Source organism: Engystomops pustulosus, chromosome 3 (genome assembly GCF_040894005.1).
Source record: "Engystomops pustulosus chromosome 3, aEngPut4.maternal, whole genome shotgun sequence".
Lineage (NCBI taxonomy): Eukaryota > Metazoa > Chordata > Amphibia > Anura > Leptodactylidae > Engystomops > Engystomops pustulosus.
The window spans coordinates 138,685,176-138,701,203 of NC_092413.1; the positions used below are offsets into that span (position 1 = coordinate 138,685,176).

General features: G+C 43.0%; 1 long non-coding RNA gene across 1 annotated transcript in view; it reads right to left on the reverse strand.

Moving 5' to 3' along the window:
• Window positions 1-325: 325 nt before the first annotated feature.
• LOC140121989 (uncharacterized) overlaps window positions 326-16,028 on the reverse strand; it is a 33,790-nt gene continuing 18,087 nt past the window's right edge. The window contains exons 4-5 of the long non-coding RNA XR_011854234.1: window positions 1,435-1,498; window positions 326-676 (exon numbers count right to left, since the gene is read on the reverse strand). This is a non-coding gene — a long non-coding RNA (uncharacterized lncRNA). The remainder of the gene's footprint in view (window positions 677-1,434; window positions 1,499-16,028) is intronic.

Here is a 16,028-nt window from a genome sequence, read left to right on the forward strand (position 1 = left end):
GGAGGAGTAGTGTATGCAGGGCTACCTATCTACTGGGGTTGGGGGCAGTGTGTGCTGGGCTACCTATTTACTGGGGGCAGAGTGTGCTGGGGTTAACTATCTACTAGGGAGGGGTAATATGTGCTGGGCTACCTATCTACTGGGGTTGGGGGCAGTGTGTGCTGGTCAATCTATCTTATGGGGTGGGACGGGGGGAGTGTGCTGGGCTACCTATATACTGTGGGGACAGTATGTGCTGGGCCACCTATCTACTGAAAGGCATGTGGTACAATGATGTAATAAACATAAATAATAAATACTTTTATTGGATAGACGTATTTCTCTTAAAATAACTTGCTTCACAATTTGCTTTTAACCCCTTTCCAACATTTGAAGTAATAGTACTGCATGGTGGGAGGTGCGTTCCTGCATATTGCAGTACTATTACATCATGCTTCTGGCACCGGCTCCTGGATGGCAAGCGTTTCTAGCACCCGTGATCACAGGCATTAATTGCTTACAAGCAGCGTGCAAGGTTCCTGTGCGCCGAATGGCCCAGTGCCCCAGGACTGCGCAGCTTCTTCTGGCTGTAACACACTGAGCATGCTCAGTGAGTTACATGATACATCTTTATTACACTGTATTAGGTGAAGAAGAACTTGAACAAGCAATCAGAGTATCACTTGTTCAAGCCAACCTGTAAAAGTTAAAAAAACGTTAAAAACACTTAATAAAAACATTTTTTAATAAAAAGAATTAATTAAATAGTTAAAGTCCCATAAATACAAACATTCCCTATACATATCCTATAAAGTAAAAAAAAAAAAAAATCACCAAAACCCCCCACATATTTGGTATCGCTGCATCCCTAACAATCTGTACAATAACTCAGAAACATTATTGGACCCGCTTGGTGAGCGCCGTAATAACAAAACCCGAAAAACTCGCCAAAAATGTACATTTTTCATAAAATCCCTTCACAAAAATGTTCTAAAAAGTGATCAAAAAAGTTATGTGCGCAAAAATTGTATCACTGAAAAGGACAACTCAACACGCATAAACTAAGCCCTAAACCAGCACTGTCAACCAAAAAATATTAAAGTGATATCTGAAAAGATGGGGATGCAAAAATAAATTAGGTTCTTCTCTGTATTTGTTTTTCTTCAGTAAAATTGCAAAAATATGTAAAAAAAACTATATAAATGAGGTATCACCGTAATTGGAGTGATCCATAGAATAAAGATAATGGGGGTCATTTACTAAGGGCCCGAATCGCTATTTTTCATCGGGTTTCCCGATTTGTGCCGAATTGCCCCGAGATTTAGCGCGCGGGATCGGATTGTGGCGCATCGGCGCCGGCATGTGGGCAATGGAAATCGGGGGGTGTGGCTGTCGGAAAACCTGATGGATTCGCAGAATTTCTTTAAAAAAATGTGTTGCTTGACACGAGCTTACCTGCACCCAAGATAGGATGGTGAACTCCTGCCAACTCCGGCGGACTTCAGCGAAGCAGCGGCACCTAGTGGACATCGGGCACACTACCTTAGTGAATCGCCGGAAGACCCGAATCCTCTACTGAGAACGCGCCGCTGGATCGCCAATGCACCGGGTAAGTAAATTTGCCCTAATATGTTATTTTTATGGTATGGTGTACGGCCCCCACAAAATACAAGAAGAAAGGAAACCAAAATTTACTATTTTTTTTCCTACATACATTAAAGAGTTAATAAAATCTCATAAATGAGCTAATGACCCACTAAAATAAAGTATTTGTAAAGTGCATCTAATGTTGCTAAAAATAAGCTCTTATTTGTCTAAATGCATAATCTGCTCTGAATGGCACAGATTCCCTTCAATGCCCTGGCATGTGCCCATATAGCAGTTTACCAACACATATGGGGTATTGTTACACTCAGGAGAATTTGGGTATCAAACTTTGTGGAGCGTTTTGGTGTTTTAGCAACTAAGAATTTGTACATTTTTTGAAAAACACATTGATTTAAATTTCAAAATTGCATCCAATTTTGTTTTATCCCCTGTAAAACAATTAAAGGGTTAACAAACTTAAAGGAAACCTACCACTTGAAGTGGCAGATATAAGAAGGACATACCGAGCACCAGCTCGGGGTGAGCTGGTGCCGGAGCTTATTTTTGTTAGTGTTTTAAACCGCTGTATTGCGGTTTAAAACACTTTTTTAACTTTATAGCCGAAGCAGCCGAAGTGCTCCTTCACTTCCTATGTAGCCGCGCGCATGGTAAGCGCCGAGCGCGTACCTCCCTGCGCCGAAGCAGCTTCGGCTATAAAGTTTAAAAAGTGTTTTAAACTGCGATACAGCAGTTTTTACATAAATAAACGCAACACATACCAACAAAATTTTTCAACTAACATGAAGTACTAAGTGTCACGAGAAAAGAATTTCAAAATCAGTTGGATATGTTAAAGCACTCCTAAGTTATAACCACTTATAGTGACACGGGGAAGATTTGAAAAAATGGGCCGTGTCAGGAAGGTGAAAATTGGCTTCGGCGTTAAGGAGATGCATTTCTTCTACAGAACCACCAGATGTCACTATTTATCAATGACACATTGGGGGTCATTTATTAAGGGCCCGATTCGCGTTTTCCCGACGTGTTACCCGAATATTTCCGTTTTGCGCCGCTTGTACTTAAATTGCCCCGGGATTTTGGCGCACGCGATCGGATTGTGGCGCATCGGCGCTGGCATGCGCGCGACGGAAATCGGGGGGCGTGGCCGAACGAAAACCCGACGTATTCGGAAAAACCGCCGCATTTAAAAACCGAAAATGTGTCGCATAAGGACCGCTTACCTTCACCTGGTCCAGCTCGGTGCATTCCGGCGCGATGAGTTTACTTTCAGCGCAGCAGCGCCACCTGGTGGACGGCGGAAGAACTACCTTATTAAATCCCGGCCGGACCCGAATCCAGAGCGGAGAAGCCGCCGCTGGAACGCGAATGGACCGGGTAAGTAAATTTGCCCCATTATCACCTTATTGCTGCCCTGTTTCACCATAGCCTTTATATATATAACAAGTTTCATTATCTAACACTATAACCTTGTCAATAATTTTTTAAAATTAATTATCATATTAACAAACCCAGGAGCAATATCTGCAAGGATTATGTATGTCCGTCTGCCATGGGTTCATATGTATGTTCTCATTTTCCTTTGAAATATTGAACCCCTATGAGATCTGCACTTGTCACATGTTCTACAGTGGATTTCATGTATTATATTAAAATGGATGAAATCATTCGCTAGTTTGCATTATGCATTATTCAGTAAGTGGATGTAAATGTGCAAATTCTGCAACATGCCTAAAATCCTCTTCAGATAATTTACAATGAATATTAACTCCTTAATGACTTGGTCATTTTGCACCTTTCTGACGTGATCCTTTTTTTTTTATCTGACATGTCACTTTTTGTGGTAATTACTTTGGAACGCTTTAACATATGCAGGTGATTTGGAGAATGTTTTTTCGTGATACATTGTACTTCATGTTAGCGGAGAAATGTTGCCAATAGGTTTAGTATTTATTTATGAAAAAATTTAAATTTGGTGAAAATTATGAAGAAAAATTATGTTTTTGAAATTCAACATTTTACTTTATTTTGGATGTTAGGAGGCTTATAACTTTAGGTGCAATTTTTAAAATTTTCACAAAAATTGTCAAAACCTAGTTTTGGAGGGACTAGTTAGAAGTGACTTTTTAAGACCTATATGATCGAACTCCCCCCACACCATTTTAGAAACTACATCACTAAAATATTCAAAACAACCTTGGAAAGTTTGTTAACCCTTTGAGCATTTCATGAGGGTCAAAAATAAATGAAAGTGAAATTAAGGAAATGTAATTTAACAATATTTTCTTTCAACACTAAAATTTTCACCTTCACAAGGGGTAAAAGAGGTAAATGCATCTCATAATGTTTGGTGCAATTCCTCCTAAGTATGTCAACGGCCATCTTGTCACTGTACTGTATGGGCACAGGGTGGCACTTGGAAGGAAAACAGTGCTGTTCAGTTTTTGGAGGGCAAATATGGCTAAAATACTTTTCATGTGTCAGGATGCATTTGGAAAGCCAAATGGTACCAAAACAGAGGAGAAGCCCAACAATTGACACAATTTTGGAAAGTACACCCCTTGGAGAATTTAACAAGGTGTAATATGTTTATTTGCCCCAACAGGTGTATGATCATACTAGGCTCCAAAAATGAAAAAAGCTCCTGAACATAGAATTGGGAGTAAACACAGAGTAAAAACAGTAAAGGGAAAGAGTGATGTTTCATTTAGAAGCCAAATCTGACAGAAATCCTTTACATGTGTTGGAGAGCCCTAGTGGTACAAAGCAGTGTAGAACCCAAATAGTGCCCCCAATTTTGGAAAGTACACTCCTTGGGGAATTTAGCAAGGTGTAATATATTTATTGAATAGGTATGAAGAAAATCGCGGCACTCACCAGGAACGCTTCAGTATTTATTCATAACAACACAGGTGGTACAGGACGCCGGCATGCGGCAAGGCGACGGGCCGTTTCGCGCTAGACAGCACTTTCTCTAGCCTCTGACGTCATCCTCCCGGGGCATGCGTGTTTTAAGCGCCGGCCCCGGAAGGTCGTCATGGATACATGGCAACAACAAAACACTATGTTAAAAACAACACTATGTTAAAAACAACAGCATATAAGGGAATGCAGTTTGCAGGCAATAGTACTATGTAATTAAGACTGGAATGGCTGAATTAGGTCAAGTTAAGGGTACACGTACATTCTTGGGTTTTACAAAAAAACGCTCAAATCGTTGCGGTCGTTCAGACCCAAGGCGCCCATGGCGTTATACCTAAGAATCCATTTAGCTTCGTGGCGCAATAAAGCTTTTTGGCGATCCCCACCTCTTAGATTATTGTCCAGCCTTTCTATACCGACGAAGCGAAATGGATTCGGTTAGTTGGGGTGGCAAAGTCTTGCATTCTCGATCAGCCGCGGACAGCCATTCCCAGTCAAAATGGAGTTAAAATGTTCTCTAACTCTGATAAACATACTTCTAATTGAAACAGAATTGAATATGAATCAGTCACCACAGAGCTCTGTAAGGCCAAGACCGAATTAAGATCACGCCTTTCAGAGAGTCAATTTCAAATATTCTCCAAAAAACTGGAGAAAAAAATGCTTTTAACGCAAATAGAAGTGAAAAATCGCAAGAGAGACAAGTTCCTCCGCGATAAACAAGATTTCGACGAGGGGCGGATTTTCGACTGGCAGTCCAATAGTAGTACTAAAAGAAGAAGAGGAGGGAACCGCAGGAGAAACACCAGAAATAGAACCAATACAGACTTTTGGACAACGGAGTCCGACTCCAGTCCATCTGACGAAGCAGGACCGAGCAATAAAGACACCGGCCTTTTGGGCAATGAAACCACTCCAGAGGTTCCTGTCCCTTTAGGCGATGTACCCGCCGGGGCAGGATGAGGCGGTCGAGGAAGAAAAAAACGGAAACAGGTTTCCTGGCGCTAGCCGAAACAGGTGACTCTTGTACTAACCGGACTGTGGTTAATCTTACTAACACTCCCCTTAACAATAATGTAGTTTCTTTGCTCTCTAAGGGGTTAAATTATGCGATACCTAATGCCTTTGATATGTGCAATTTTGAAATTGATTTATTTAAAGCAGCACGAAAACTCAATTTGCGTAGGTTTTTCTATGACAAACCAACATCTGAGGTAGAACGCAGGCCTGGCGAGATCCCCAGCATCATTGTCCCTCTAGGGTTTAGTCCCCCCGACACCACCCCAAACATTTCGGAAATCCGACTTTTACATGACCTACACCACATGCCTGACATTGAACCTGTATATAACCACACCACACAGGTATGCATTGAAGAGTTTAGAGGGGGGCTCCCCTCCTCTTTTTGCCCACCCTTGCCGGCTGGTCATCCCATAGACATTTTCGTCCAATGCGTCACTGAAGACGTTAGAGCGCTGATTTATCCTACCACCCCTGACAATTTGTCTTCTAGTGAAAAAATAGCTCTAAAACACCTTAAGGCGCGGGATGACATAATTCTAAAACCAGCCGACAAGGGTGGGAACGTGGTGGTTATGACGCGAGACTACTACCTAGCGGAAGCTAAACGCCAGTTGGGGGATGACTGTACTTATAAACGTCTCGACCAGAATCCTACCATTAAGTACGCATCACACCTTCAGACTTTACTTAGGCGTAATGTCGAAAAAGGGGTCCTTTCTAAGAGAACAGCAGACCGTTGGTTTCCAAAAAATCCCACTTATCCCGTGTGGTATTTCCTCCCTAAGATTCATAAGACCCTTTGTGATCCACCGGGACGTCCCATCGTCGCCGGTATAGGGTCTATCACAGAACCCATCTCTCAATACTTGAATTGGTTATTACGCCATTGTTAAACGATATCCCGGCTTACCTGAAAGATACCACTACTTTTCTCCTGGCCATCGAAGATTTAGTATGGCAGGACGGTTTTCAACTTGCATCCATTGACGTTGAAAGCCTGTATACCCGCATCCCGCAGGACCTTGGCGTTGAGGCTGTCCGCCTGACTCTGCGGAATGCAGGTAAAGATGCAGACTATATCGAGTTTGTTAGCGACGCACTCACCTTTGTCCTTTCCCATAACGCGTTTATGTTTGATGGCTCTTGGTATGCGCAGAGAGTGGGAACGGCAATGGGTACACCCTTAGCCTGTACATTGGCCAATATTTTCTTGGCAGTTTTTGAATCCCGCTTTGTCCACTCTCTGGGCAACCCATTCATCAGAAATATCCGCGTTTATCTTAGATATGTGGACGATATTTTTATTGTTTGGGACAGGTCACATAACGAATTCCCTTCATTTGTCGACTATCTAAATGGCACTAATGACATGAATATGAAATTCACTTCCTCATTTGGGTGCGACTCTCTTGACTTTTTAGACGTAAGGATTAAAACAGTGGATGGCATCCTGCTTACGAAAGGTTACAGAAAACCAACAGCGACAAACTCACTTCTGCATCACGACAGTTTCCATCCCCCACACGTCAAATCCGGCGTCCCTTTCAGACAATTTCTTTGTCTCAAGAGACTTAACAGTGACAACATAAGGTTTAAACAGCAAGCGCAGGAACTCGCCACACGGTTCTTAGAACGCGGGTATCCAAATGAGGATATACAGACCGCCCTAAAAAAAGCCGAGGCTATTCCTAGACGAAGTCTGTTCTCCAATGCTAAGAAACATAGAAATGATGGAGATAAGAGATTTGCTTTCTCCTTTGAATTTAATTCTAACGATGGCGCTATTCGTAAAGCTATTAATAAGCATTGGAACATCCTCCGTCAGGAACCAAAACTGGCTGAGCTCACGGCCCCACATTGAGAACTGAGCTAGTCCAGAGTAGATACTCCGTTCCGAGACAAAATTGGCTCAGTAAGGGTGCTCCTAAGGGAAACTTAAAATGTGGGCACTGCAATTTTTGCAGGTATAATTTACAAGCCAAAACTTTGAACCTAGGAGGCGTAACAATCGACATTAAGAGCTTTATGACCTGTAGAACGACGTTTGTAGTGTACGTCCTCGTCTGTTCGTGCAATAAATTTTACATCGGAAAAACAATTAGAAGTATGTTTATCAGAGTTAGAGAACATTTTAACTCAATTTTGACTGGGAATGGCTGTCCGCGGCTGATCGAGCACGCAAGACTTTGCCACCCCAACGAACCGAATCCATTTCGCTTCGCCGGTATAGAAAGGCTGGACAATAATCCAAGAGGTGGGGATCGCCAAAAAGCTTTATTGCGCCACAAAGCTAAATGGATTCTTAGGTGTAACGCCATGGGCACCTTGGGTCTGAACGACCGCAACGATTTGAGCGTTTTTTTGTAAAACCCAAGAATGTACGTGTACCCTTAACTTGACCTAATTCAGCCATTCCAGTCTTAATTACATAGTACTATTGCCTGCAAACTGCATTCCCTTATATGCTGTTGTTTTTAACATAGTGTTAGTTTAATCACGTATTGTAATGACTATGCACCTGCATGTTTTGTTGTTGCCATGTATCCATGACGACCTTCCGGGGCCGGCGCTTAAAACACGCATGCCCCGGGAGGATGACGTCAGAGGCTAGAGAAAGCGCTGTCTAGCGCGAAGCGGCCCGTCGCCTTGCCGCATGCCGGCGTCCGGTACCACCTGTGTTGTTATGAATAAATACTGAAGCGTTCCTGGTGAGTGCCGTGATTTTCTTCATACCTATTCAAGATTACACTGTTTTCCTGCTGAGCACCACCTGTGGCTTCACCTTACTGCAATATATGCCATACGTCACCTCAACGGAACCGGGGCTCAATTGTGTCGCAGGGTGTTTGGGGGCAGTGCCAGAGCCACTTTCTTCTCTCCTTTGTGTAATATATTTATTATCAAGTGGTATGTGAGCATTTAGAACATACAGGTGGTTTTCCAAACATGATCTGCCATGGATGCCCAAAATACAAATTGCAATTATTTCTGGAAAATTTGGTGCCCATTATGTCAGCTCTCTGATTAGGAAGCCATGTTTCCTGACGTAAGAAAGACCCAACATGTAATTCTAGCCAGAAAATACAACAGGTCTCCAGAATTATAAAGCCCTGTGTCTATTTGAGCAGAACTTGGGGAATCGCAAAGGATGTGCTAACAATTTCAGAGGCTTGGAGGGCAAATAGAAAACCTAAAAAATACTGTCCAGGTCAAAGCCAGACATGAAAGCAAAAATACAGACATATGCTATATGGCCAAGACTTAATATTTTATTAATGTTAAAATACACCACAACGCAGAAGAACATCATAAAAACAGATTTACTTATTCGGGTCCGGCGCGATTCACTAAGATCGTGCGCTCCAGTTCCTGCATGTGTCGCTACTCCGCCAAGGTCCGCCGGAGATCACCTGCTTCTTCCTGGTGCATGTGAGTGCTTGATCTTGCGGCACAAATCCTTTTTTAAATTCTGCGGTTTGTCCGAATCCGTCGGGTTGTCTGACGACCCGCCCCCTGATTTCTGTCGGCGTGCAAGGTGGCGCCGATGCGCCAAAATCCAATCGTGTGCGCCAAAATCCCAGGGCAATTCAGCGCAAAACGGAAATTGAAGGGAAACCTGACGAAAATGCGTCCGATGGACCCTTTGTAAATGAGCCCCATTGAGTCTTGGTCATATAGCATATGTCTGTGTTTTTGCTTTCACAACTAAAATTTGATTACTCGGGAGTTGTATGATATATCCTGAAGTACTCTTTCTTGCAGAGGCCAGAATTGTCAGGGCAGGTCTCGCAGTGGTATATATGTCCTTCCTAACCCCCCTTTTGCAACATCATTTCTCAGTCCTTCCTTTAGAAGCAGTCTGGGGGAATTCCCTGGGAAAATGTTGTCCTGGCACAACATGGGGGGCATCTAATCCAGAGGTACAGGGGCCCTGTCCTTCCTGTCCAAATATTAGTGCCTCAATCACCACCTCTTGAAAATGGGGAAATGATACGTCATGACCTGCACATTGGAATAGCATGTAAGAGGTGTATAGTGCCATCTATACAATGTACACAGACATCTTTGTATACCATATCCTCATTTTCCATAGAGCACTGTACGGCTTCAGCACCTGATCTGACAGATTAACCCCACCCATGTATTTACTGTAAGCCAGGATGCAGTCTGATTTGGGGGAAGTGGTAGTGGTTCCGCATACATGGATGAGGGTGCTGGAGTCCCCACGAATTGTGGTCAGAACAAGGACATCCCTTTTGTCCTTATGCTTGACCAACATCATGTTCTGATTGCTGAGTGCTTGATGTCCCCCTAAGTGGCTGCTTAACAAGGGATCCAGTGAGACCTCTCTGGTTTTTGCATACAGTTCAGCACGCTGCAGTATCTCTGGAACTTAGGGATTTGAAAAGTGTAAGGCTAGTATAAAAGTTATCCACATAGAGATGTTAACTCTTATCCAGCAGTGGGTGCACCGGATTCCACACAAGTTTCCCAGTAGCTCCTAGGACAATGGGGTATTCTGGAGAGCTAATTTGTGTGTCATTTCCTTCATAAACCCTACACCTGTGGGTGTTCGCTGGTACTCTTACACAGCTTGTACATTTCGATTCCTTACCTTGCCCTCTTAGGTGGTAGGTACTAGCAGAGTTTTAACCTACCTTTGAAATGTACTCTCATCTACACAAATGTTTTGTAAAGGGGTGTATGCCAAAATGGTCAAAGGGGGGCATTGTGCATTATCGTTGTAAAGCAAAAATTTGTGAATTGCCTCAAAGCGTGGCCGTGTCAATTACAGTACATTTTAGTAAATTGGACTACTGTAGAAAACATCAGTACTCTAAGGGCCGTTCCACCAGGGCCGCATCTGAATGCGGCCCTCTTTAAAAGCGGCATTTTGCAGCTCCAATGTGGGCGATTCCGGCGCCCGCCGGCGCCTGAATCTCCCTTCAGATAAATCGCACCTGTCTCTTTAAGAAACAGGTGCGATTTACATGCGGAACGGTGCAGCGCCTTTACGGCTGCCGGCGTCGCTCCATACAGTGCAGTGACACAGGCGGCGGATGATGACGTCACGCGCCTGTGTCACTCAGCGGAGCCGTGGGTGCCAGAAGATCCGCGTGAATATGGGAGCCGCGCGCCGTGGGAGCACCCTGCCGTGAGGTAAGTATAAGTTTTATTATTTTTATTGTCCAATTATTAATTAAATATATATATTAGGGGGCGATTACTGCTGTAACGGGGGGGGGGGTGTGTCTTCTATATATACTTTTTTACTGGGGAGGCTGTGTACAGTTATAAGGGGCCAGATCCCATTTTTCCTGGGGGGGGGGGGGGGTTGTATATATTTATATGAGGGGCCAAATTCTTATTACACTGGGGGGGAAGGGGCTGTATATATTTATATGGGGGGCCAGATTCTGTTTATTCTGGGGGGCTGTATATATTTATATGGGGGGGCATACTCTGTTTATTCTGGGGGGCTGTATATATTTATATGGGGGGCCATACTCTGTTTATTCTGGGGGCGCTGTATATATTTATATGGGGGGCCAGATTCTGTTTATTCTGGGGGGCTGTATATATCTTTATGGGGGGCCATACTCTGTTTATTCTGGGGGGCTGTATATATCTATATGGGGGGCCATACTCTGTTTATTCTGGGGGGCTGTATATATTTATATGGGGGGCCATACTCTGTTTATTCTGGGGGGCTGTATATATTTATATGGGGGGCCAGATTCTGTTTATTTTGGGGGGGCTGTATATATTTATATGGGGGGCCAGATTCTGTTTATTTTGGGGGGGCTGTATATATTTATATGGGACCAGATTCTGTTTATTCTGGGGGGGGGGGGGGCTATATATATTTATATGGGGCCAGATTCTGTTTATTCTGGGGGGCTGTATATATTTATATGGGTCTGGATACTGTTTATACTGGGGGGGGCCTATAAAAATAAATTATATATATTCATTAGGAGGTGCTATATATTTACATTAATCAGGGTAGTACTCTATATAAATTCACATGTAACATAATAACTGGGTGGGATATATTATTCATAAGATACAATAGATTACTTTGCATCATGTAAAACAAATGTTTGGGGGGGGGGGTCTGTATTAATAAATAGGGGGCGTTGTATATTGATTGGTGCTGTACATGCTATAATTCCAGTAGAATATTTATATATAATGAAGGGATGTTTTATATGTGTGGAGCGTGCGGACAGTTGTGTTGTGAGGAGTATATATTATTTAGGAGCGCAGTGTTGTTATCCAGGAGACTTTATACTGTAAGTGACTGTGGTATTTTTAGGGACGCCGGGTGGAGATGCTGCACGGAGCTGAAGATATCCGGCCGTGAATTCACCTTTGATACATCATGGATTGGAGAACCCGGAATAAAGTCCTCCTGATGGAAGAGATTGTCATCTATAAGGTACTAGATGCCACTAATGACTCCCAGATCCTGTAGTCAGTCACACAGTGTCAGGGAGCTGTCTGTGGGGATGTTAATTGTTAGTAAAGTTTTCAGCATTTTCTGAACAGGGAGCAGGGGGGGGGGGCAGCATTTTAATATTCGCCTCCGGCAGCAAATATGCTAGAATCGGCCCTGCGTTCCACACTTGCGAGTGTGATGCATTGAACTCGCATCACACTCGCAACGCATGCTGCTCGGATCGCTCGGCCCGAATGCTGAACACCGGGGTCCACCTAGAAAATGATGTGGGGTTTTGTGCAACAAATTGGTGGGCATATAAATTTGTCTGTGACACCATCAGATTTATGAGATCCTCAGAGAAAAAGACTTTGAAAAACTCTATTTCAGTGAGGCCATCAGTTTAACCCCTTAAGGACGCAGGGTTTTTCCGCTCATTTCTCGCTCTCCAACTTCAAAAATCCATAACTTTTTAATTTTTACGTGTACAGACCTGTGTGACGGCTTATTTTGTGCGTAACAAATTTTACTTTCCCGTAATGTTATTTATTTTAACATGCCCTGTACTGCAAAGCTGAAAAAAAATTCCAAATATGGAAAAATTGAAAAAAAACGTGCGTCACGTTCTTGTGGGCTCAGTTTTTTCGACTTTGATTGTGCACTCAAAATAACGCCTCAGCTTTATTCTTTGGTTCGGTGCGATCGCGGTGATACCAAATTTATATAGGTTTTATTGTGTTTTAATACATTTTCAAAAATTAAACGAATGTGTACAAAAAAGAAAAAAAAAATTTGCCATCTTCTGACGCTAATAACTTTTTCATACTTTGGTGCACGGAGATGTGTGAGGTGTAATTTTTTGCGAAATTAGGCGTTTTCATTGCTACCATTTTGAGGTCTGTGCGACATTTTGATCATTTTTTATTTCATTTTTTATGTGATGTAAAAAGGTGTAAAAGTCGCATTTCGGACATTTGGGCGCCATTTCCCGCCTCGGAGGTCACCGCCGGCCGTAACCATTTTTATATTTTGATAGATTGGGCATTTTGGGACGCGACGATACCTAATATGTTTGTGATTTTTACTGTTTATTATGTTTTATATCAGTTCTAGGGAAAGGGGGGTGATTTGAATTTTTAATATTTTATTAATTTTTTTTATTTTTTAAACTTTTTTTTTTCTTTTTTTTTCCCACTATTTCTTAGACCATCTAGGGTACATTAACCCTAGATGGTCAGATCACTCCTACCATATACTGCAATACTTCTGTATTGCAATATATGGCATTTCTGCAGCACATTCATTACAATGAGCCACTGGCTCATTGTAACGAATCTCCAGAAGCCATGTAGCCTCGTGTCAAAAGATGGCGGCGCCCGCACGCCACTGTCTTTTGAACGCCGCCGGTGACTTTGCCGACCGCGGTTATTAGCGGTGGGGGTTTTCTGCAAAATGCAAAAACCCCCACCGTAGTAAGGAAGCCCGTGAGCCCTCTTCATACAATCCTTATACCTCTGCGCGCAGAGCGTTAAGGGGTTAAAAATGAATTCCTGAGCTGCTCACAAACTCAGGAATTAGGGGCACATAATTTTCAGGGGTAGGGTCCATGAAGAAACATTTGTGGGCTGGGGATCATGCTCAGTGGTCCTGGGGCACTTTCTTGAGGGCTCCTTATCATCAGAGGAGGAAAAATAAAGGATTGGGGCATCCTCCCCTTCAGAATCAGTCTCAGCAAGGAAGGCATGAGCCTCCACTGCTGAAAAAGATCTATGAGATGAATGGGACATTTTTATTGGGGTGTATGGGGGGGGGGGACTAATTTTAAGCTTTAATGCATGTAAACTTTAATCAAGGGGTTAGGAATAAATGTTGTGCTTCAACACGTGTAAACTTTATTCAAGGGGGTGTTTATGTTGTGCTTTACCACATGCAGGGCTATGAAACAATAAACCGTAACCACTAGTACTTTTAAATAAAATATATAGAGGACCAGCACTCTCCATCCCCGAGGTGCGTTGTCCGACTAGGATGAAGTCCGGCGCGATTCACTAAGATCATGCGCTCGATATCCTGCATGTGCCGCTTCCCCGCAGAGGTCCGCCAAAGTTCACCATCTTCTTCCCGGTGTATGTGAGTGCATGTCTTGCGACACAATTTGAATTTTAAATCCCGCGCTTAGTCCGAATCAGTCAGGTTGTTCTTATCACAGCTCTCCTTTAAAATATTCATAAGCACTGGTAAAATGAAAGCTAAGCTGTGATTGGTTGCCACGAGCAACTAGATAAATCTGCTCCTATGTATTTTATATTCGAATAAAGACATCGGGGCATATTAATCATACGCTGCATTTTTGCACCGGCATACATCAAGAGGCTTCCTGCTACACTTTTGAAAAGTTGCCGGCAACAGCGAGTGAGCGGGCGCGAGGACAGTAACGCCCCGTGCCTGCCCACTCTCGGCCGGCCACGCCCCCCTTAATGCCCCTTCATACCCCACTGGCGTGCAGGTGGCAAAGATGGCAAAATAATCGCAAGTGTTAGCAACAAGCTAGCATTTGCAATTATTTAAGGGCCTCTGCGACACTGGCATGGTGCAGAGGTCCTGATAAATATGCCCCATCACCTTAAACGAGAACTCCAGATTCCTTCGTGACTGCTGGTCATCTACATATTTTATTTGGAATTACTTGGCGGTCATTTCTGGACTATTTCTAGTACACCAGAGGAATTACTAATGGTCCGTCTTTCCGTAGGAGTGCTATCAGACGGGTGGGCTGGCGTTTTTTCTACACTCGCTGTAGTCTTTCAAAGCGCTAGTACTTTTACTACAGGAAAAAAAATTGACAACAAAAAAGCGACAAAAAAGGAGCAAGTGCTGATCAGCTATCAGTTGTGGCAGTGCAAACACACAAGATGGATTGTGGGAGTGCAAACTCTACAAGAAAACCCCACCTTTTTCACACCAAAAAACCAAAAGCGACGATAAAGTAGCAACCACTGATCAGTGCTCTGTCGCAATGCATACACAAGATGGATTGTGTGTTTGCAAAAAAAAGAGAAAACAGCAGTATAAAAAGTTACTGCAGAAAAAAAGGGTAGTGTGCGAGCAAAAGTGCCAACTAGTGATGAGTGTCACCAGTGGCGTAACAAGAGTCCTCTGGGCCCTGGGGCAATATCTCTAATGGGGACCCTCACCATTTACAACAGACTTGCATGCATGAAAAGTTAGCTTACATCATGCATCTGCTATAATAAAAAAAATAATGCAGCAGTATGTGTTATTTTTTACCTTAAAATAGTGAAAGAATGACAAAAGGGAACCCTCAATTCATGCACATCTACAGTCATGGCCAAAAGTTTTGAGAATGACACAAATATTATATTTTCACATGATCTGTTGCCCTCTGGTTTTTATGTGTGTTTGTCAGGTGTTTTTATCACATACAGAAATACAAGTGCAATCATCTTATTATTAGTAACAAAAGCTTTTATTGACAGAATGAGTTAATGCCGCAAGTCAATATTTGCAGTGTTGACCCTTCTTCTTCAGGATCTCTGCAATTCTCCCTGACATGCTCTCAATCAACTTCTGGACCAAATCCTGACTGATAGCAGTCCATTCTTGCACAATCAATGCTTGCATTTTGTCACAATTTGTTGGTTTTTGTTTGTCCACCCGTCTCTTGAGGATTGACCACAAGTTCTCAATGGGATTAAGATCTGGGGAGTTTCCAGGACATGGACCCAAAATCTCTATGTTTTGTCCCCTGAGCCATTTAGTTATCACATATGCTTTATGGCAAGGTGCTCCATCATGCTGGAAAAGGCATTGTTGATCACCAAACTGCTCTTGGACGGTTGGGAGCAGTTGCTCTTGGAGGACATTCTGGTACCATTCTTTATTCATGGATGTGTTTTTAGGCAAGACTGTGAGAGAGCAGATTCCCTTGGCTGAGAAGCAACCCCACACATGAATGGTTGCTGGATGCTTTATAGTTGGCATGAGACAAGACTGGTGGTACCGCTCACCTTGTCTTCTCCGAACAAGCTGTTTTCCA